The 22186-nt window shown below is 35.9% G+C and overlaps 1 long non-coding RNA gene across 1 annotated transcript; it reads right to left on the bottom strand.

Annotated features, from left to right (window-relative positions):
- Nucleotides 1-595: 595 nt before the first annotated feature.
- LOC147501927 (uncharacterized) lies at nt 596-1798 on the bottom strand. The gene is made up of 3 exons (XR_015219905.1): nt 1645-1798; nt 1374-1478; nt 596-863 (listed from the first exon to the last, which is right to left on the bottom strand). It is a non-coding gene; the product is annotated as an uncharacterized LOC147501927 (long non-coding RNA).
- Nucleotides 1799-22186: the final 20388 nt, after the last annotated feature.

Raw genomic sequence — 22186 nt, 5'->3', positions numbered from 1 at the left:
GCGCTCAGGTCTAAATTGAGTAACAGGCCGTTCAAGCGCAGGGTGCGCTCCGTATAGCTTGAGTGCTGAAATGAAGAAACAAAACACTACACCATAACAAGCTATTTGCAACGGCAAAAAACCGTTGCTAATAATTTTCGCAACGCTTTTTAAGTGTTGTAAATATGGCGTGGGCAAAGTGTTGGAAATATTTGCAACGGTTAATAAGCGATGCAAATGGTTAATAAGAGTTGCAAACATAATTTTGCAACGGTTATTAACCATTGAAAACAGAAATTTCCAACACTTATTAACCGTTGCAGTCATGATTTGTAACGCTTTTTATAACTAGTGCGTAGTCAAATTTAAAACCTTTGCAACGCTTTCTAAGCGTTAGTAATTTGTTAAAAAATATTACCAATGGTTCTTAAGCGTTGCAAAGTTGTTAGTTAATTTTTAAAAAATTAATTTAAAAGTCGTTTGTAACGGTTATAAACCGTTGCTAATGTGTTGCTGATTAAAAAAATAATAATTTCTCATATTTTGTAGCGAGACCATCTAAACCTACAAAAAATGAATGGCATCCACAATTTTGTGTCACTGAATACCCATAAAATTGTAAAATTAAATAAGCTACAAAGAATTGAATTTCAATAACATTTGAAATAACAAGAAAGAACATAAATCAAGGTGTGGCTTGACCGGTCTTTCCTCCCAGTAAAGTAGGGTAGAATTACTTGCCATGACAGTGCAAATGGTCAAGACAGAAATCTGTATTCTCCTGCTTATACTTCCTTTAAGAAGAGCAACAGTTAGTCTTCTGTCCAACAGGTTGTCCTCGGATCTGAACAGTAGGAGGCCTAGCATTGTTCAACCCTGGTTGACTTGCCATTTTGGAAAGCAATCAGAAATTCAGAATCATAAATATACAGAGACACATATTGTTACAAACAAATTTATGTGGCTATAATAGTATTATTTATCATTGAGGAAACACATGGTCGACTTAAACATTTACTACCACACTTACTAGAACTGCAATGTGATTTATTTACATTGAATTAGTACTCCGAACAAGTAAATGCATCAACAAATTGAATTGTAAACAAAAACAAAAGTTGACCATTTGCCATGATTATTGTCTACCACATCCCAGATTCCCAGGTCTCATCGGAAATATCATATGTCTACTTTGCTTGAAAAAACCAGGATGGAGATCTTCTCAAAAGTCAATCATTTTTTTTTTCTAAGAAAAATAATTTTAAATTATTGCAAAATCCACAAAAGCATCGTATCTAGTAGTGAAACCCAAAACTCTGAGAATGAGTAATGTAGATTAGCCCTTCAGTTAAACATTCATCCTCAAATATAAAAATTCAAAGGAAAATAAGTACCTGGTTCTTGATCTCAGCAGCCATGGCCATAAAAGCTTGTTCTACATTTGTAGAACTTTTGGCACTAGTTTCCATGAATGGAATTCCAATTTCATCAGCAAAAGCCTAAACACGTATAAGAATAGATGTCAGAAGAGTAGTTAAAGCTTATGGATGACTTATTTAGACTATTAATATTCTAAACTGCACTCAGTTTATCTGTTCAAGGTTGTTATTATACCATATGCTAACATACGACTCAATTTTACTGAAATAAGGAAGTCTAGTTTACCTGAATCAAGTAAGCTTCAATAACGCGTGAAGAAATGAGAGAACGGTTGTATCCCCTTGCATCAATAATTTCCAAATTGTTAATCTTGATGCTTGTTAGAAGATTTGCCAATAAGGAATACTGTTAGCGCCAGCAAAAAGTTCATAATCAACACAAACAATGGAAAAACCACTGAAACTTAATTTTTATAATCATGTTGTACATGTGTTGCAACAAACACACAACAAGAACACTAACAAACAGGTATATAGTTTTGAGAAAGAAACCTAGAACTACTCCAAGGTTAAAACCTTTGTGGCAATATAATCCCATGAGCATGAGAGTGCTACTGATCAAGAGGGAGCTGATGTCGAACACGAGGGGGCTGCTGAGATTTCTAGTGCTGCCGAACATGAGAGGGCTGCTGAAGAACATGAGGGGGCAGCTGCGAATTTTAGCGCTGTGGTTGAGGATCAGGAGGATCTTGAGCACGAGCATGAGGGCAGTGCTGATGCTGTCCATGAGGGCACTGCTGTCCATGAGGATGTGGAGCACAACCCGGCAGAGAAAGCTCCGGAGAAAGCTACGGAGAAGGAAGGCGGTGAATTGAATGCAGAGAAATCTCACCCGAGTGTCGCGACAACCGCATCATCGAAGGGGAGTATAACAACTGCAGAGAAACACTCTTCGAGGGAGTCACCGAGTATTTAACTTTAGAGGGTGCGAATTCTGCGAGAGGGAGTTACTCTCGAGCGTTTTCCCGGCGAAGTGCACACATTGGTAGCAAAGCTTAATTGCATGAAATCAGGAGGGCAAAGTCGTAGAGTGGACCATGTTTTAAAACTGCGAGTAGCTTGTGAGGTGGATGCTACGACACTGACAGATGGAGTTACTGCTAAGATTAACAATTCAACATATCATAAGTAATTAAAAAAGTAATAGTTTAATTTCAAACAACTCACCTTTCAAAGCAAGAATTCTAGAATTAGGATTCATCAAAGCGAAATCAGCAATAATAGGCCTTCTCAACGGCTGATTTAGCATACTCATATCAATAATAACAACACTATTCTCCGGTGATGTTTCTCGTACACATATATACTTATCCGATTCCATCGTTACATGTGTAAACGTAATGAATTGCGGATTGATTCCAATACTAGGCATATGGTAAAACATCACTGAAAATTATAGAAAATAGTATTTAGTATAAACAGTATTTAGTTTTACTTTATTAAAACTTTATTTTTTGTTAATTGGTCATACAACATATGGTAAAACATTACTGAAAATTATAGAAAATATCAAGGTTTCAAAAACTAATCATTCATCTATAACCTACATTAAAGACCATCTAGGATCCCATACCGTACTGAAGTAATTCAAACCCAAACCAAATGACATCATGTGATGTCAAAAGGAGTCAACAGAAATGGCCAAACACTTCAACCACAAAAAGAACTGGGAAAGAAAAAGAACTGAAATGCTTTGTCCTATAACATTTTCACCAAATACTTCAGAAGCTTCATACTGTAATGATGGCATAACAAAAATAGGAACTTTTTAAAAACAAAGATCGAGTGCGAGAAACATATTAAGTTTCTCTTGGGACAGAGTTCACTCTGACCACCTCAACACATATCCCATGCCTTCATAAAATTTGAAGAACAAATTTAGTTTTAAAAAAACAAGATTAACAAATGAAAATATAAGATAACATAAAACACGTTTATTAAAAATACTATGAAAATTTGTAGAGCACACAACTGAGCCACTTGGCTGGACCAACAATTCAAAAAATTCAATGCAGCCACATCTTAAAAACAATATTTTTATCAAAGGTTTGTTTGTTGGAGACTTCATGACAAAGCAAATGCCCCATTGGAAAATTAACTAAACTTTGATTTTGAACAGACATTCCTTGAAAAGACACCAAAACGTAACATCAACAACAATTCATACCTATTGTCACCAATGAAGTCCGTGGAAACCACATCATCATCTTGGTGTACCCCAAGATTCCCTTCACTTACCCTCGGACTCCTCCCCGAAAGCATTGCAGACTTGTAAGTTAGAATACACAGGGGACTTGATTACAGTTAGTAGTTGAACTTTCATTAAGATGATAAAAACAATACACACAATCCTTACTTGATTGCAGCTTTGATCCGATCATAGGAAGCCTTCTTCTCAAGTCTCACGGTGAGATCAACGAGACATCAACAGAGGAACTTGATAGGCCATTCCGGTGAGCTTTTGGCAAAACTTTTATTGACCTTCATTACCAGAGAGAAGACAATACAATTATAAATTATTAAAGCATGACAAAACAAGTAGCAACAAAAACAGAAAACAATGCTATTCCAAAAGGAAATGTAACATTTTTTACCAAATATTGTAAACATTCTTGGGGATTTAGTTCAACTAAATACCTTGGCAGCTCTCGGTCTTTGTTGGGGATGATGTTAGAGGAAGCTCTTTAACTTCATGTGATCTTTTGGGTAGCTAAATCAAAATATCATTTAGAAACATACAAATCAATCCCCAAAGAAAAAAAAAGGAAACACATAAGGAAACTAAATTGCCCTCAACTTACCAGTCATGGAGTGGACAGTAGTCATTAGACCTTCCACGATTCCAAACCTATCATTGATAACTTTGTCATATTATAAAACATGTCACTAACAAAAGAAATCATTTTTAACAGCGAGAGATCCCGAATTTCAGAAAATCTTAACACCATTAAAATATAAACAAACCTTGGCAAGGGGAGCAAGATGGTTGGTAGTGCAACTTGCGTTGGAGACAATGTTGATGTCGACTTGTATTCATTCTCATTGACACCGATAACAAACATGGGAGCATCTGCATTTGGGGCAGAAATGACAACCTTCTTAGCACCACCACATTGCATTGACAACCCAACACATTTTAGAAAACAATATATATAATTAGTATGCAACCATAGTAGAGGCAAACAAGAAAGTCAATACATAAAAACTACACAAACGGGAATGAAATAAAGAAATCCACTTCATTTCAATCCTATCAATTAGAATTTCTTCTAGGAATAAAATGAAATCAAATTCATTTCAATCTTATTAGTAGTATTTAAGTAGATATATATCCAACCAAACAAATTTTAATTACTTTTAAATATCATTATTCTACTGAACTGTCACGCCGATGCATAGACTTAGATCACTTGCACATACTAAGAAACAAACTACATAACAACCCCATTTTAGAATTAACCGACAACAACTATTTCATTTCAAAATAGTATCAATAAAGAAAACTCCGTTTTCGTGGACTATAATATAATAATCCCATTTTTATAAACATTTACAAACCACGAACCACGATCTGTCAATATAAACAAGCATTAGAGGCTAGAACACTAAAGCAAACCTTCAAATGAAAGCGCGGCGGCTTTGTCCTTGGTGGTAAACACACCAGTCGATTCAACAACATATTCAGCTCCAATATCAGCCCATGGAATCTCATCAGGGTTCCTACCCAAACAATAAAATAATTAAACAATAAAATCCAAAACAATAAAATCACGCATGAATGCATGCACGGACTGCCCGAAAATAGTGACTGGCTTCTCACCGAAGAAAAGAGTCTTCTCATTCTTAACCTTAAGTTCATGATGTAGAGTTCCATCTTATTTAACCAGTAGATCAATAAAAACAAGTTTCTTTTGTCAAAAGCTCACTCCTTTTCAAGTTTTAAGAAAAGCTCACTATTTTCATTGCTAATGGAAATAGAAGAGGAAGGTGAGAAAGTAGTCACCTTAAAAGCAGCAGTGGCAGACTTTCACACAAGATTTCAACGGTTATGACTGTGGGCGCAGCTACGACAATGAGAGAGAGAGGGAGGAGACCTAGTGTAGCGGCGGTGAGAGAGAGAGGAGAGAGACTAAAATTATCTTTTATATTTTGACCGAAATAATAGAGAGCGATTTTTTTTTGTTTCCCTCTTTCGCGAAATTTTTGAAATTTTGATTTATAACACTTCTAAAACGATTTTTAAACGTTGGAAATAAATTCATGAAATTCACCCGAATTAAAGCAACACTTAACAACATTACCAATGCTTATATAGCATTGGAAACTTGCTAACGGTAAATAACCGTTGCAAAGCAAAAAAAGGCTGTGTTGCAAATATCCTATTATGGTGTAGTGAAAGAGAAAAAAATTGAAAGTGAAAGGTGAAAGTGCAAGGTTTGTAGTGTGGGTTGTGAGTGTAGAATGAAGAAAGTATATATAGGGTTTTAGTTTCTAAAACGAATTAACAAGTTGCCAAAAAGCTTTAAGGCAATTGCCGGAAACAAAATATTTCCAAAACTTAAAACGGAAACAATCCATATTCATTATTCTAAAACAGACCTAATATCTTTTAGATTGAATTTAGAATAGTAACTTCCTAACTCATTGAAATTTCATCCTACCACAATATCTAATTATAGGCATGCCAATATAGGCAACATTCCCAACAATCAACGCAGAATTACTTCTAAATTGTGGGGAAGTTTTGGAGTAGGTTTAAACTTTTGGCATGGTGGGTTTTTTTTTTTTTTTTTTTTTTTTTTAATTTAATTTAATTTAATTTAATTTTGGTTAGGGTTTAAAGTTTGGTAATGGCGGAAGTGAGAACAAAAACTCATGATCTGTTTTGTTTGGAAGAAGGAGACGCACGTGCGTGGCGCGTGCATGCAAGATTTGGGCCCAAGAGCAATTCGATTTCCGAAATTTTCTGATTTTTTCGCGCAGCTTCAAACTAAAATTGTCGATTCGTTACAGGTCTGATTTTTGCGAATGAGCTATGGAAACGATCAGGAGAGAATTTCCAATCCAATGATCCATAGAACACTCTATTTAAACCATGGGTGACATATAAGAAGATGGAAAATGCCTCAAAGTGTGTGTGTGATGTAAGTTATGCGAACGAATGAAATCTAAATTCATAGATAATGTCAACCCAAATCAAAATACGATTAAATGGCATAAACAACACAACTAGAAAGTTTAGCAATCATGGTCGGAAAGACCAACACCCCACCCCCAAACAAATTTTAGACAACAGAGTTTAGAAAATTTGTTTTAAACGTGGGTATTTTAAAGTCAGATTCCCAAGACTTCCTAGATTACTATTTTTATGATTTTAAATTTTTTACTTTTTATGCATGATATTTAATATAAGAAAAATGAAAAGCAATAAAGACATAATTCATACCATAGAGGAACATGACTCAAAAACCGAGAAAATATGCAAGAGTGGAAAATATGAATTATGTTAAATGTGGACTTATGATTCGGTACTTACAGCCACACACTCCATAAGGAGGGCCCGGTTACCTGAATGGTACACTTACCAATATATGGAAGTGAAAGGAAGTACACCAAACAACAAAATGAGTCTTTTATAGTCAGATACTCAAGACTATATTTAAAACATAAGTATATAATGAACATGCAATTTACCATATATCAACAACCGAAATAGTTGTGGATCATTCCATAAATAATTACCATGGAATGCACCCCCAAACATAATCAAGCACCAAGATTTTCTACTACGCAACTTAGTGAAATGAAAGCGAAGTCTGATAGATCTAGGATGTAACAGAGCATGCACCTTCTTCTTCATCTTTGAACGAGAGAGTGTCGAAGTGAATGATCATGAGAAAATGGATGTTTGTGGAAGATATGTTGGATATGTATAAGGTTTAGAAGGAAAGAATGGAAAAAATAGGAATGTGGGTTTAATACAAAACTCATTCATGGTGTAGGTAGGACTGTCTCAATTCTGAAAATGAAGGTGTCAAGTGTCTTTTCCTTGGGAATTATTTCCGTATTATGAGGATTTAGGAAATCATTAAGCACAGAAGAAGCAAAAGGGTCAAGTGCAAACTCAAGGTTCCTTTGAAAATGTGGAAATTGGGGGAAATTGGTGAGGGAAGATGAATGAGTGGCAGGATGATGTGAGGTGGATGAATGGGGCTCGGCCAGAGCTCTCAAGTCTAGATCATCAGAAGCCTTGAGATATGTAAGACATTCCTCAATAGGTGGGTCAAAAGAATCACTGGGATAGAGGGTGAAAAATTTATCTTCCGTCATTGTGTCAAGGGATGAATGGATGTTGGCAGGGTGGGACTCGCGAGGTGGCAAGGAAGAGTTGCAAAAGAGACGAAGGAACTCTTCCTCGACTTCCGGGGAGTGCTCGTAGAAGTTGGAACTTCCAAAGGAAAGGAATTTGTGCATCTGATCATCCGGAAACGTGGTTTTGAAATAATCTTGAGCTAAGCTCTCGATCATGCTAACCTCTCCATCCAATGTCATATCTGGAAACAGTTTTGTCGTTTTAAAAAAATTAACTTTAACAGAAAGATGGCCAAAGGATAAGGACATCGAACCATCGCAGCAGTTTATGAGCGCGTTAGCAGTAGCCAAGAAAAGACTCCCATAAAATGATCGAAACAGAGTAGTTGGTGACTTATATATCAAGGATAACAAAATCAGTAGAATAGTAGAAATCCTGAACCTTAATAAGCACGTTTGGATACTTAATCGACCACACCCTTTGGATACTTAATCGACCAATCAGCTAATTGCAACGTCATTTTAGTAAGTTGCATATCTTGTAGACCTATTTGTTTGTATAAATAATACGGGAGTAAGTTAACACTCGCCCTCAGGTCTAATAAAGTGGTCATCCTGTGGGAATCTCCCAAGGTGCATTGTATAATAGGACGACCACGGTCCTTGTACTTAACGATTCCATTATGTTTTGATAAAGTTGGAAACTGTTCAGTTAAAAAGGCGTCTTTAGAAATATTTATCTTACGCCTAGTAGTGCACAACTCTTTGAGAAACTTAGCATGGTGAGGTAACTTTTTAATTGTTTCGAGAAAAGGTATGTTGATCGTTAGATTTTTAAAAACCTCCCTAATTTCGTCAAAGTTTGCATCCTTGTTTAACATTGCTAATCTCTAGGGAAATGGTGGTTTCTCTCTATATTTAGCGTATGGATCAACAGGATGTCTAACCTTGGCTTTTTGTTTCTTAGGTTATGGTTTAACTGTTACCTCTACTGGGGTAGGATCTTCAGTTTCTATTTTGGTATCTAGTTCAATATCTGGTGTAGGTACTACTGGTGGGGTAACTATAGGCATAGTTATGTTGTTATCAACCATTCTGCCAGAACGGAGAGTGGTGATGGCATTTAGCTCACCTACGTTTGCATTTTCCTTAATAGCATTACCGTTTACCTTAAAGGCTGTGTTTGTTGTTTTAGGATTAGGTATCGCTTGTCCTGGAAACACACCTTTGGGTTGTACTTTCTCTTGTACTAACTACTGTAAAGAAAGTTGGATGACTTGTAAAATCTGTTGTTGGGATTGCATAAAGGCATCAAAATGATCCAGTTGTGGAGGAGTGTTAGCTATAGGTTGTGTGACAGGAACTATGTCACGTTCATTATTAATGGGTGGGTTGTGATAGTTATTATTTACCGGAATAATACATCTATTAGCATTGTAATTATTATTGTTATAATTATTATAATTACCCTGACCTTGTCCTTGTCGTGGTGGAGCTTGATTGTAGTTGTTTGCTTGTCTAATATTTTGGTTATTAAACCTTGGAGGTGTAACTTGTTGATTATTTCGCCAACCGTAGTTAGGGTTTTGTCGCCAAGGTGCGTTAGGTTCGCTATTAATGGAACAAACATTGTCTTGTTGTGATGTGTGTTGTTCATAAGCGAGAGGACAATAGGAGTCGGGATGCTCAGGACTCAAATAGAAATTACATGGATTGGAGTTGACATTCATGACGGGGATCCGGATAGGCTTTTGTTGAACAGAAATAGCCTCAACCTTTTTAGTGAGAGATTCAATTAAGGTTTTCAGTTCAGGATCGGGTTTAATCTCAAACATACCGGCGGCCTTAACAGTTGTAGAAGAACTAACGGAGCGGGAGATATCATCACTACCCCCCAGTTATTATTATGCTTTGTTTGATCTTCTAAAAATTTACAAGCCTCTGAGGCTCCTTTACTGAGAAAACTACACCCATTCATTATGTCAAGCACCTCTTTATGGTAGTGTAACAGTCCCTTGAAAAAGGCATGAACTAATGTGTCTTTCGTGAGGTTATGGTGTGGACACTCTATAAGAAGATCGGTGAAACGATTCCAAGCCTCTGAAAATAATTCATGAGGATTCTGTCGAAAGAAATGAATCTTGGAAAACATTTCATCTGTCTTCAGTGGTGGGTTAAAATGTTCCATAAATAGTTGAACAAGTTTGGCCCATGAGTCCACAGAATTAGGCGCTTGGGCAGTTAACCAAGTCGCCGCCTTATCGGCTAAGGTAAAAGGAAACACCCTCAGTTTAATTTGTTCAGCACCCACCGTAGAATGGTGGAATGTGGTAAGGACTTGTTCAATCCTATGCATGTTCTGATAAGGTTTTTCATGGTCTAACCCATGAAAAATGGGTAACAAATTAAATATATTTAGGGGGATTCGGAAATCCCCCACTGGGTCTGTAAGAACGATGCAAGATTTTGGGCTATCGTTCAAGGCTTTATAAAAGTCAGAGAGAGGAGACTCTCTTTCTTCATCCATTATTTCAGGTGGAGTGTGTGGTATATTAGCTAGAGGTGTAGTGAGTGGTAGGGTGCGGGTCGCGCTCAGAAATGGCCTTGGTAGGGTGCGGGTCGCGTTCAGGTCCAACTCGAGTTCTAAGCGCTTCAGCGCGGGGGCGTTTGAACTTTGCCTTGTATGGGCGCGGGGTGCTCTCAGGCTTGTTCTTTAAATTTTTTTTAGTTTCTGAACCAGACAATCACTGTTAGAATCAAACAAGGGTGGTTGGGTTTAATGGGACTTTGGGAAGACTAACAATACTAACGAAAACAATTCTAAAGGGAACTAAGATGGCAGCAGCGCCACTTGATAAAAGTAAAATGATAGTTTTACCTACGAATAAGTGATTAAACTCAAATGTAAGTAAAAATAAAACTAATTTGCTAATATGTTATTAAAGTTTTTCTACTCTCGTTGTTATATATATTTAGAGTAGAGAATTCGTTCCACTCCTAGTTCTTTAGAATTAACGTTAACTACGATTATCAGTTTATCAAAGTTAATAAGAGTAACGACAGAAATATACTATGATGGGAAACTACTAATCAATATGTGAATAACGAAATGACGGAATTCAAATACTAACTTGACAATAGAGAATGAATTAGGGGAATTCGATTCCACCTTGATTCGACTTAATCAACTAACAAAGAAATGTCGTAATCCAAATTTCAATGCTTTCGCATAACAAACTGGTATTTCTAATCCCTAATTATTTATGGCAATCTCTACCAAATAATAACTAGCATATGAAGCAATCAAACCCATTCTCATGGTGAACTAATTACTTTCTATAATTGAATAGATTATCTCGACGATTTCTAAGCTAACAAAATCAAGTTTTCATCAAGGCTTCCTCAAATTCCTCTAATGGAAGTTTTAGCCTTAAATCATTAAATTATCATTTCTATATAAATTTAAGCAAAACATGATATAAAGATTATAAATTTACTAATTTGAACTACTCAAGGATTCACAACTGAATTAACAATTAAGAAATGATTAACAACTAATAACTGAATTTAGATCTAAGTAATTTAATAAACCAAAACTAACTTTATGAATAACTAACTACTTTTATTAATCTAATGAAGAATTATCAATGATTCAATAACTAAATTAAAAACAAGGTAATAAAACTAATTAATGGAGTCTAAGCTAATTTATTTTCTAATCTAGGTCTAACTTCTGAGTCTCCTCTTTCCTCTCCTCAAGAGAAGAAAGAGATCCCTAATTTCGTGCATGGGCCTGGAGCCATGTTTTGGGCAGGAAAATCGAGCCCAAAACCCAAATTCTTCAGTCCACAGAGGCCTTTTCAATTGGATTTAACTTCAACAAACTTTTTGTCCACTTATGCTTCTCTGATTGGATCAAGGTTTAGACCATTGGAAATCTCTTTCCAAGACGCTCAGTTTTGACATAAGGTAGGCCCAATTCTGAGGTATGATTCCAAAGATACGATCTTCAGAAGTTCTGCTGACTTTTGTGCACTATTTCTACCCGCGTTGACTTTTCAGCTTTGACCTGTCTTTAAAAAGGCTTTTTCTTCTTGAATCTTGGCCTTTAATCACATAACTTCTTAGCAACCAACTCTTGCTCCTTGATCTCGCAAAGTGATATATTTATGCACATAATTGACTCCAATGCCTGAAATATATAAAAACACGTAATCAACGTTAACTCTTATTTATTACTCGCATAATTGGTCTAAAAGTATTATTGTTAAGGGGTTAAAACTACAGTTTTGGGCTCTTGAGGTAAATGTTTTTAAAATAATGCAACAGACACCAAACACAACTATAGATGGCGAAATTAGCATGATAGAGAGTCTTGCTTAAGACTCTCCGCACGTAATCAACATTAATTCTTATTTATTACTCGCATAATTGGTCTAAAAGTATTATTGTTAAGGGTTAAAACTACAGTTTTGGGCTCTTGAGGTAAATGTTTTTAAAATAATGCAACAAACACCAAACACAACTATAGATGGTGAAATTAGCATGATAGAGAGTCTCGCTTAAGATTATTTTATTAAAACTTTTCCAAATAATCAGATGCACCAATTTCTTTCCTTTGGTAGTACCAACGATTCTTACATCCAAGAAGTACATGCCCTCTTTGAATCTACTCATATCCATGATATAGCTTCTAAGTTTGAAGAACTCATTCCTAAACAAATCTACATTTTAGAAGAGGAACACCCTCCAGATTCCCTCATTCCCACACCTCCTACCCCTGAGTTTAAACCTCTTCCCACTGAGTTAAAATACATTTATCTTGGTTCAGACGGCACTCATCTGATTATTATATCATCTCCATTATCTTCTACTGAAGAGGTAAATTTGATTAGGGGTATTCGTGAACATCGTTCTGCGATTGGTTGGTCTTTAGACGATATTAAGGGTATTGACCCTAGCATATGCAAACATTGCATACATTTGGAGGATAATACAAAAACCTCCCGTGAGCAATAACTTTGTTTGAACCCTGCCATGAAAGAGGTAGTTAGAGCGGAAGTTTTGAGATTACTCGAGGTTGGCATTATATACCCCATCTCAGATAGTGAGTGGGTAAGCCCATTCATGTAGTCCCTAAGAAATCCAGTGTTACAGTCATTCGTAATGCCGATGGAGAGTTGGTTTCCACCCGAATTCCTATAACGTGGCTAATTTGTATTGATTATAGGAAGCTTAATGCTATGACACGTAAGGATGACTTTCTTTTACCCTTTGTTGACCAAATGCTTAAACGTCTAGCCGGCTATTCTGTCTATTTCCAAATTATTATTGATCCTGATGACCAAGAGAAGACTACATTCACATGTCCCTTTGGTACGTATGCATATAAAAGAATGCCCTTTGGCCTTTGTAATGCACTTGGTACTTTCCAACGTTGTATGCTGCATATTTTTAGTGACATGGTAGAGAAATTCATGGAAGTATTCATGGATGATTTTTCCATTCATGGTCATTCCTTTGAAGATTGTCTTTCAAATCTTTCTAAAGTTTTGTAACGGTATCAGGAAAAGAACTTAGTCTTAAACTTGGGAAAATGTCATTTTATGGTCACTAAAGGCATAGTTTTAGGCCACATAATTTCTAAAAATGGAATAGAAGTAGATAAAGCTAAAATAGATAAAATATCGTCTCTGCCTATACCACGGATTGTCCGTTAGATTATGGCCTTTCTAGGCCATGCAGGTTTCTACAGACGTTTCATAAAAGATTTTTTAAAAATAGCTAAGCCGTTAACACAATTACTTTTAAAAGATGCCATTTTTTATTTTAATCATGACTGCAAACAAACTTTTGAAACTTTGAAAGCTGCTTTAACCTCTGCACATATCATACAACCACCAGACTAGTCAAAACCTTTTGAACTTATATGTGATGCTAGTGATTATGCCGTTGGTGCTGTGCTAGGACAGAAGTTAGATAATAAATCCACAATTATTTTTTATGCTAGTAAAACCTTAAATGATGTTCAACGTAATTACACTACTATCAAAAAAGGAATTTCTAGCCGTTGTTTATGCCTTAGATAATTTCCATCCCTACTTAGTTGGTTCCACGACCATCGTCTATACAGACCATGCTGCTCTTAGGTACCTTCTTGTGAAGAAAGATGTTAAGCAGAGATTGCTCCATTAGATTCTTCTTCTAACTGTATTTACCTTAGAAATTAAGGATAAAAAAGGAGCTGAAAATATAGTTGCAGATCATTTATCTAGGTTAACTAATGAGGATGACAGTGATTCTGAATCGATATCTAACTCTTTTCCAGATGAGCATCTTTTTTCAATTTTTCTGCACCTTGGTATGCAGACAGTTAATTTTTTAGTGTCTTAGATCATTCCTAACATATGGACCAAGAATGAACGCAAGAGATTTTTGGCAAATGTTAAGTTTTACTACTGGGATGAACCCTACCTTTTAAAATGAAGTCTTATCCTTCTGCCATGAACAATCATGCGGGGGTCATTTTAGTGGAATGAAAACTGCCGCCAAAGTTCTACAATACGGTTTTTATTAGCTGACCTTGTTTCAAGATGCCCATGAACACTATAAAGCGTGTATTAGATGTCAACAACTTAGGCGTAGTACTCAACGTAATATGATGCCCCTAAATACCATTCTTATAGTGGAGATTTTTTATGTCTAGGGTATAGATTTTATGGGCCCGTTTTTTATTTTGCATGGTTTCATTTATATTCTTGTAGCCATAGACTATGTTTCTAAATGGATTGAAGTCATGGCTTGTCGTAATAATGATCATAAAAATGTAGTTTTGTTTATGAAGGAGTATATCTTCTCACGTTTCGGCGTACCTAAGGCCATAATTAGTGATAGAGAAAAACATTTTTGTGATAGAGTTATTGAAGCTTTAGTCAAGAAATATGGAGTTACCCATAAGGTGGCAACTCTGTATCATTCTCAAACTAGTGGTCAAGTAGAGGTGTCCAATAGAGAAATTAAAAAGATTTTAGAAACGACAATTAATCCTGATAGGAAAGACTAGTCTAGACGCATAATAGCTGCTTTTTGAGCATATAGAACGGCTTTTAAAACACCTATTGGTATGTCCATTTACCACTTAGATTTTGGTAAACCTTGTTACTTGCCTGTTGAGTTGGAATACCGTGCCCTGTGGGCTATTAAAAGTCTTAATTTCAACATTAACTCCGCTGGTGTCAAGCACAAATTACAATTAAATGAGCTTGAAGAAATCCGTAGCGATTTTTACGATTTAGGGAAGTATTATAAAGCTAACATGAAACGTATTCATGATAAACATATTTTGTGTAAAGAGTTTGACCTTGGTCAAAAAGTTTTGTTATATAACTCACGTTTGCATATTTTTCCTTGTAAATTAAAAACATGTTGGTCTAGACCTTTTTTGGTTACTGATGTCACTCCTCAAAAAGTATTCCTTGTAAATTAAAAACACGTTGGTCTAGACCTTTTCTGGTTACTAATGTCACTCCTCAAGGAGTAATTACTTTGGTAAATCCCAAAGACAATAGTACATTTCAAGTAAATGGCAAACGCTTAAAACATTTCCATGAATTACGTTCGCCCCCTGTAAAAGGAACTCTTCTACATTACCCTATTTAGGAGGACTAACCTCAATGCTTGGTGTGCTTCCTATCCATAGTCTATATTTTGGAAGTGCTCCATTAAGGTAACCAGACCCTCCTTTCGGAATGTGTGGTTATAAGTCTCGGATCCTTAGTCCACATTCATGTAATTCATGCATTCCTTTCTTACACTTTTTCTCGTTTCTTTTGAGTAGTGTTTCTATATGTTGTGATTTACATTTTTACTTGCTTTATTCTTGTATTATTCAAAAATCCTTTTCATAAAAATTAGGAAATATAAAACACATAAATATTAGATAGATTAGAAAGTCTAGGGTATCTGATTTTAAAAGACCTTCTTTTTCACCACAACAAATTTTTTTCGTCCTATTCTAAAATTTTGTTTGCAGGTGGGTAGTCACCCCACCTTATTCTCTCAACTTCTTATCTTTGTTTATGTTGCTTTAAGTTGTATAGATTCGTGTGACGCAATCTAGTCATCTAGATTTCCTTTGCCATCATAACTTATTCTATTTACGCATTTTGAGGCATTCTTCCACCATTTCATATATCACCCATGGTTAGATTTGAGTTTTTCCTAGATCATTAGATAGCATTCTTCATGCTGATTATTTTCACAGCTCATTCGCAAAAATCGGACTGCTAATGAATCGGGAATCTTAGTTTTAAGTTTACGAGGCAACATGACAAGATGGGTATTATTGAAAAGATTTAGGCTTGGGCCAAAAATTTATTTTTCCACCCAACCCACGATATTTACACCCCACCGACCATCCCATTTAAGATTCAACACCGGCCCATTCACTTCATCTTCTCAAACAAAATTCGACCTAACCTAAATCGATCCCAGCGCGCATCGCGCCTCCATCGAAACAGACCTTCACCATATTTTTACAGCACCTTTCCCTAATCATCCCCTATTTAAACCCTTACCCGTATTCAAAATCCAACCAAAAATTGGCCCGACCAGTAAAATCATACCCTGAATTCGCATTTAACGCGGAGATATTCTAGCCATTCTATGGTACAGAGATGCGTGCAAGAGAGTAGGAGATAATGTGGTACTCTACTGAGGAGTACTACAATAAGGATTTGGTGTTGAAGTTCCATTGAAATAAGAGGATACTTCCATCAGGGAGAATGTTTGTGGATTTGGACGGAGTTCACCAGGATGTGACTCATGATTTGCTTGCTACCATCACTGGGATAGCAGTAAAACAGGACACCTTGACCTTACAGAGATCCCAGTTTACTGGAGTGCATCAGATGATGCTAGAGATGCTGCTTGAGGGTCGATACAATGATCATTCTCACTGTGCCTGGTAGCAATCACTGAGGATTAACCAGCTGGCTGTGACGCAGTGGCTAGGAAAGAACGTCTATAGCACTTCAAAGCCGAGTGATATCAGCCTGTCGTTTCTGCATGTTGTTTGGGTACTGCAGAACAGGATGTATGGTTTTTGCCTCATTGATTTTATATGTGATGAGCTTATGGCTGTAGGACTGAGCACTGCACCCATACCTGTTTTAGTTACTAAGATTATGTTATCTTGGGGTTGCGTGCATGAGTCACATAGGACTCATCTTAAGATTCACTCAAACGCAAAGGCGTATAGTGACTGTGCCGAAAGGAATTGGACACTACCTGAAGAGGGAGATGATGGTTTAGATGAGGATGAGGATGAGGATGAATATTCAGTTTGTTTTGCTGAGAATGCTATGGATCATGTTACTTCTGATATTGCACGCTTTTCACTACTCCATAGCGGGATGCGTACACTTTATGATCATCAGCGAAACCTCACTACGCTTTGTGAATCGATACAGAGGCGTCAGGGTTCCATTCAACGTGATCACCACAGCCTAGAGCATAACATTCACACCATAGCTGATAACCACACCGACATGCTTAATTTTATAGAGATTATGGAGGAGGTGCAGGCAGCTTTTCAGGCCAAAGTCTTGAGACATTTGCCCCAGCCAGGATGTTCGCCTTCTTCTTCTAACTCTAGATGTGAGTGTCGTCATCGTTGTCCTGCTGATGGTTCTAGACCCTCTTCTTCCCAGGGATAGCTTATTTATATTTGATTTGTTGTGATGAATTTGATTTAAAATTATTTCTATTTTGTAATAACTATTTAATTTTCGTACTTGTTTTAATTTCAGTATTTTAGTTTAATTAATTGTTAATTTTATTTTTAGTTAAGTAGTTAGTATTTATTTGTTTATGTGATTATTTATTTATGCACGTATTGTTAAATTTAAAGCATGATTAATCACATATTTTTATTTTACCATATAGTTTTTCTGTTGATATTCAGCATGTTTAGGAAATATAATTGATCTATGTTATAAACGCCCCCTCTAATATCGTTTGGGGGTGGTATATTTTAATATATGTTAACGTATGGAATTGCATGCCTTAAATCACATTTATATTAGTTTTGGGCCAAAATATAACAACCCCTGGGCCTTGTTGAAATTAATTGTGACCACAATGTAATTAGGTACTTGATATTTCGAGAAATTTCAAAGTTTCGCAAAATTTCATAAGCTAATCTAATAGAGAAACCCATTATATGCAACCCATGGGCCTTGTTTCATCCAATTGGGATCCAATATGTAATTAGGAGCTTTAAATTTTGTGAAATATCAAAATTTCAGGGAATTTCATAGGCTAATCATATATAGAAATTCCAAAAACTGAAATAGAATTCATGTGTAGGAAACTATTCTAAAAATATGTTTCTTTCAAATCTTTTATATTAGCAACAATTCGGCCTTAGACTTAGCAACCAAACACTATAAAATAAATCACTAAGCATGTAGTTTCATAACTGAAAACCCTAAACACATCGTTGCATCTTAGAGTGCGCACACGCCTCTCACAAGACCAAACTTAGCATGCACCACGCTCGTATAAAATTGATATCAACATTATTGATCACACATCGCGCCCACCCAAGGGTTTTTCCAAGCGCGCGCGTGCCCTCACCGCAAGCTTCTAGGCTCGGATTTCCAGGTTCCATTTTTCTAACTTCCAGTACTTTAATTCATTACTCGGTTGTTATGTCTATTCCAGAAATTATACCGGAATAGTCTTTTTATGACTTGCTTGATAGTGACACTTATGACTTTTATTTCGACGACATGATTAACCAATTAGGTTGGCACCCTCTGTTGGTATATCTATGTGATACTTATTCACATCAACTTACTGCTTATTTCTATGATAATTGTAATTTTTTTGTAATAATCAAGATGGAGAACAAGTGTTCTCTATTAACATAAACAATTAAATAATGGATTTAAGCAAATTTTTGTTAGCATTGGTGTTAGGACTTTCAATGCCTCCTGGCCAAGACACATGGGATTACATGTCGGATAATGCCTTTTATTATAACTATGCATACTTTCATGAGACTTATGGGGCGGGCATTTTCGGCTTAGAAGATCAAGGCCAACATAGCATAGCCCTTAAAAGTTTATCCCTTAACGTAGGCTCTACTATGTTTTTCATTATGCAAAATATATTAAGGGAATGACGTTTTTCAACTGTGAATAGCACCACATATAACGTCTTCCTTACTTTAGTTGAGGGATGTATGCACTTTGATATTCCCAAGACCATAGTGTCTAGTTTAGCACGATCCCATACAATGAGGCATGAGTACCTTCTAATGTCTGTTATGGTTTGCCACATAATGCGATTCTTTTTCCCCAAATTATGTACACGCTTCACTGATTGGGTTAAGGTTGATACAATATGCGCTACCAATGCTATAGTCTGTTCTTTATATGCTATGGTTTGGCCTGGCTGGCACCTACAACCTCACCTAGTAGCCCCATACACCCCGTCCGACCAGATTGCACTAAATAGGTTGGCTAGGGTAGATGAAAACGGGATGAAGGCTTGGAAAGTAGTCATAGATATGTAAGACTTAAATGAGCCTCATTTCACAAGTGAGGAGAAAATGGAGGAAAATGCATAATGAGAAAGAACAATATATGGTAATATTTATAATTTCTTGTTAGAGTCCGCCTATGTCCTAAGCGACTTTTAATCCATGTTATCTCCATAATAGATGGAACTCATATAGGAGTTGCGTCTGCATTTTATTATTTATAGTTGTATCATTTAACTTTCTTTTATAGGTGTTACCATTTACAAAAATGTTTCTATGGTATTCTCTATCCTTTATTTTCATTCCATACTTTGGGGACAAATCATGATTCTATTTGGGGTGGTATAAAAATACATTGTAAATGTTTAAGCACATATTAGGTTGTATATTATGTGTTATTTGTCGTATAAAAATAGAAAAAACATTAAAAAAAAATTTATCCTATGCACTTAGGATAATGGTATTATTTCCCTTTCCATGATGATATTAGTCTAGAAATCTCAAATAGTAATAGAATTAAGCGTAGTTCTTAAAAACTTAGGTTAATACATAGGTAATATTCATTGCATCTTTTCATTAACATCTTGCATGAGCATATATGAGTGTACTCGGCAGTATTTTTCTGAGACCTAGGTTAGACTACTTAATTTTACATATCATGTGAGATTCTAGCCTAAAAGCAAAGCCTCATATGAGTGAGTATCATAGTGATGACACAAATGAGACATATAACATTAGTAGATAAATCACACATCCACTTGCTTGATCACCATACCATATCCTAAGCGAGAATTTAGGCCCTCTTTGGATCGATATAGCTAAAAATTCATACCCATAAGTAATTATCCGCTAATCGCCCATCTGAGCCATTCATTTAGCCTTTTTGCAACTACAAATCCTTTACCCATATTTTAAACCAATAAAAATAAAAATAAACCTACCCATATTTAAATGAGTCTGAGAATAGGATAAGTAAAGAAAATTAAGAGAAAAACCTGTGGAAAACCAAAAATTAGTTAGTTGCTTCATAGAAGAAAAAAAATAAAAGAAGTTTCCATCAAAAGAAAAGAAAAATAAAAATAGAAAGAAAATAAAAACTCCAAAAATAAAATAAAATGAGTCAAAAAGTCAAAATAAAAAGGCTAAGGATGGAAACTAAGTAAGTGTAGAAGCAAAGTAAGAACAAGGTTTTCTCTAGTTATATGTAATTGAAGACCCTATTATCTCAGACTTGTTTATTTGAATATCCATTCTGTTTCTTCTTAAACCATCACCACAGCCCCGTATCACTTAATAAAGACCTCTAGCTCAATTAGGATTAATTTGGTGTGATAGTAAGTGGTAGATGTGATTGATCGACCTTGGCTCCTTTGGACATCATTGAGATTGTGAGGAAGCGTGTGCCCACTGCACACTGGAATGAGCTAACTTGAGTGGAAAAATCAGAGTATTTTTGTCTTGACAAATTGTGAGGACTTACTTAAGGACGTTATTCTAAAAGTTTCAGAAACGGACCTGTCATTGCATTTCATAAAATAGTTCATAGCATATGCATGTATATTTTTAGATGATTTGATTATTATGTGTGTATTAGCTTAGGTTTCAAAAGCATTGTTCTTATTATATTGTTATAGAGATGTATATATCTGAGATTAATTAGGAAATTTATTTTTATCTCTTAGTCATTGTAGTATAAATGAAGTTTGTGAGTACCTTCTCTAGAAAACTCTCACGACAAGGACAAGGACAAGGACAAGGACAAGGACAAGGGAATTATAATAATTATAACAATAATAATTATAATGTTAATTGAGGTATCGTTCCGGTTAATCATAACTACCACAACCTACCTGTTAATAATCAATGTGACATAGTTCCTATCACACAACCTGTAACTAACACTCCTCCACAATTGGATCATTTCGACGCCTTTATGCAAACCCAACAACTGATTTTACAGTCCATCTAACTTTCCTTACAGTAATTAGCCCAAGAGAAAGTACAACCCAAAGGTGTGTTTCCAGGTCAAGTGATACCTAATCTAAAAACAACAAACACAACCTTTGAAGTAAACAGTAATACTAGTAATGAAAATGAAAATGTAGGGGAGCTAAAGGCCATCACCACTCTTTGTTCTGGCAGAGTGGTTGATAACGCCGTAACTATGCCTGTAGTTACCCAACCAGTAGTCCCCACACCGGATACTGTACTAGATACCGAAGTAATAACTGAAGATCCTACCCCAGTAGAGGTACCAGTGTAACCACAACCTAAGAAACAAAAAGCTAAGGTTAGACATCCTGTTGATCCATACGCTAAATATAGAGAGAACCCACCGTTTCCCCAGAGATTAGCAATGTTAACCAAGGACACTAATTTTGATGAGATTAGGGAAGTTTTCAAAAATCTAACGATAAACCATCCCTTTCTTGAAGCGATTAAAAAGTTACCTCACCATGCTAAGTTTCTTAAAGAGTTGTGCACTACTAGGCATAAGACAAATATTCCTAAAGACGTCTTTTTAACTGAATAGTTTCCAACTTTATCCGAACATAATGGAATCGTTAAGTACAAGGACCCTAGTCATCCTACTGTACAATGCACCTTAGGAGATTCCCACATGACGACCGCGCTATTAGACCTGGGTGCCAGTCTTAACTTACTCCCATATTATTTATATAAATAAATAGGGTCTACAGAGATGCAACCTACTAAAATGACGTTGCAATTAGTGGATTGGTCTATTTAGTATCCTAAGGGTGTGGTTGAAAACGTGCTTGTTAAGGTTTAGGATTTCTACTATCCTGCTGATTTTGTTATCCTCGATACAGAAGTCGCTAACGACTCTGTTCCAATTATCTTAGGGCATCCCTTCTTGGCAACTGCCAACGCGCTTATAAATTACCGC

The sequence above is a fragment of the Coptis chinensis genome, chromosome 4 (assembly GCF_015680905.1).
Source record: "Coptis chinensis isolate HL-2020 chromosome 4, ASM1568090v1, whole genome shotgun sequence".
Classification (NCBI taxonomy): domain Eukaryota; kingdom Viridiplantae; phylum Streptophyta; class Magnoliopsida; order Ranunculales; family Ranunculaceae; genus Coptis; species Coptis chinensis.
The sequence above is the reverse complement of the archived record's forward strand: the minus strand, read 5'-3'. Positions and strand labels throughout refer to the sequence as shown.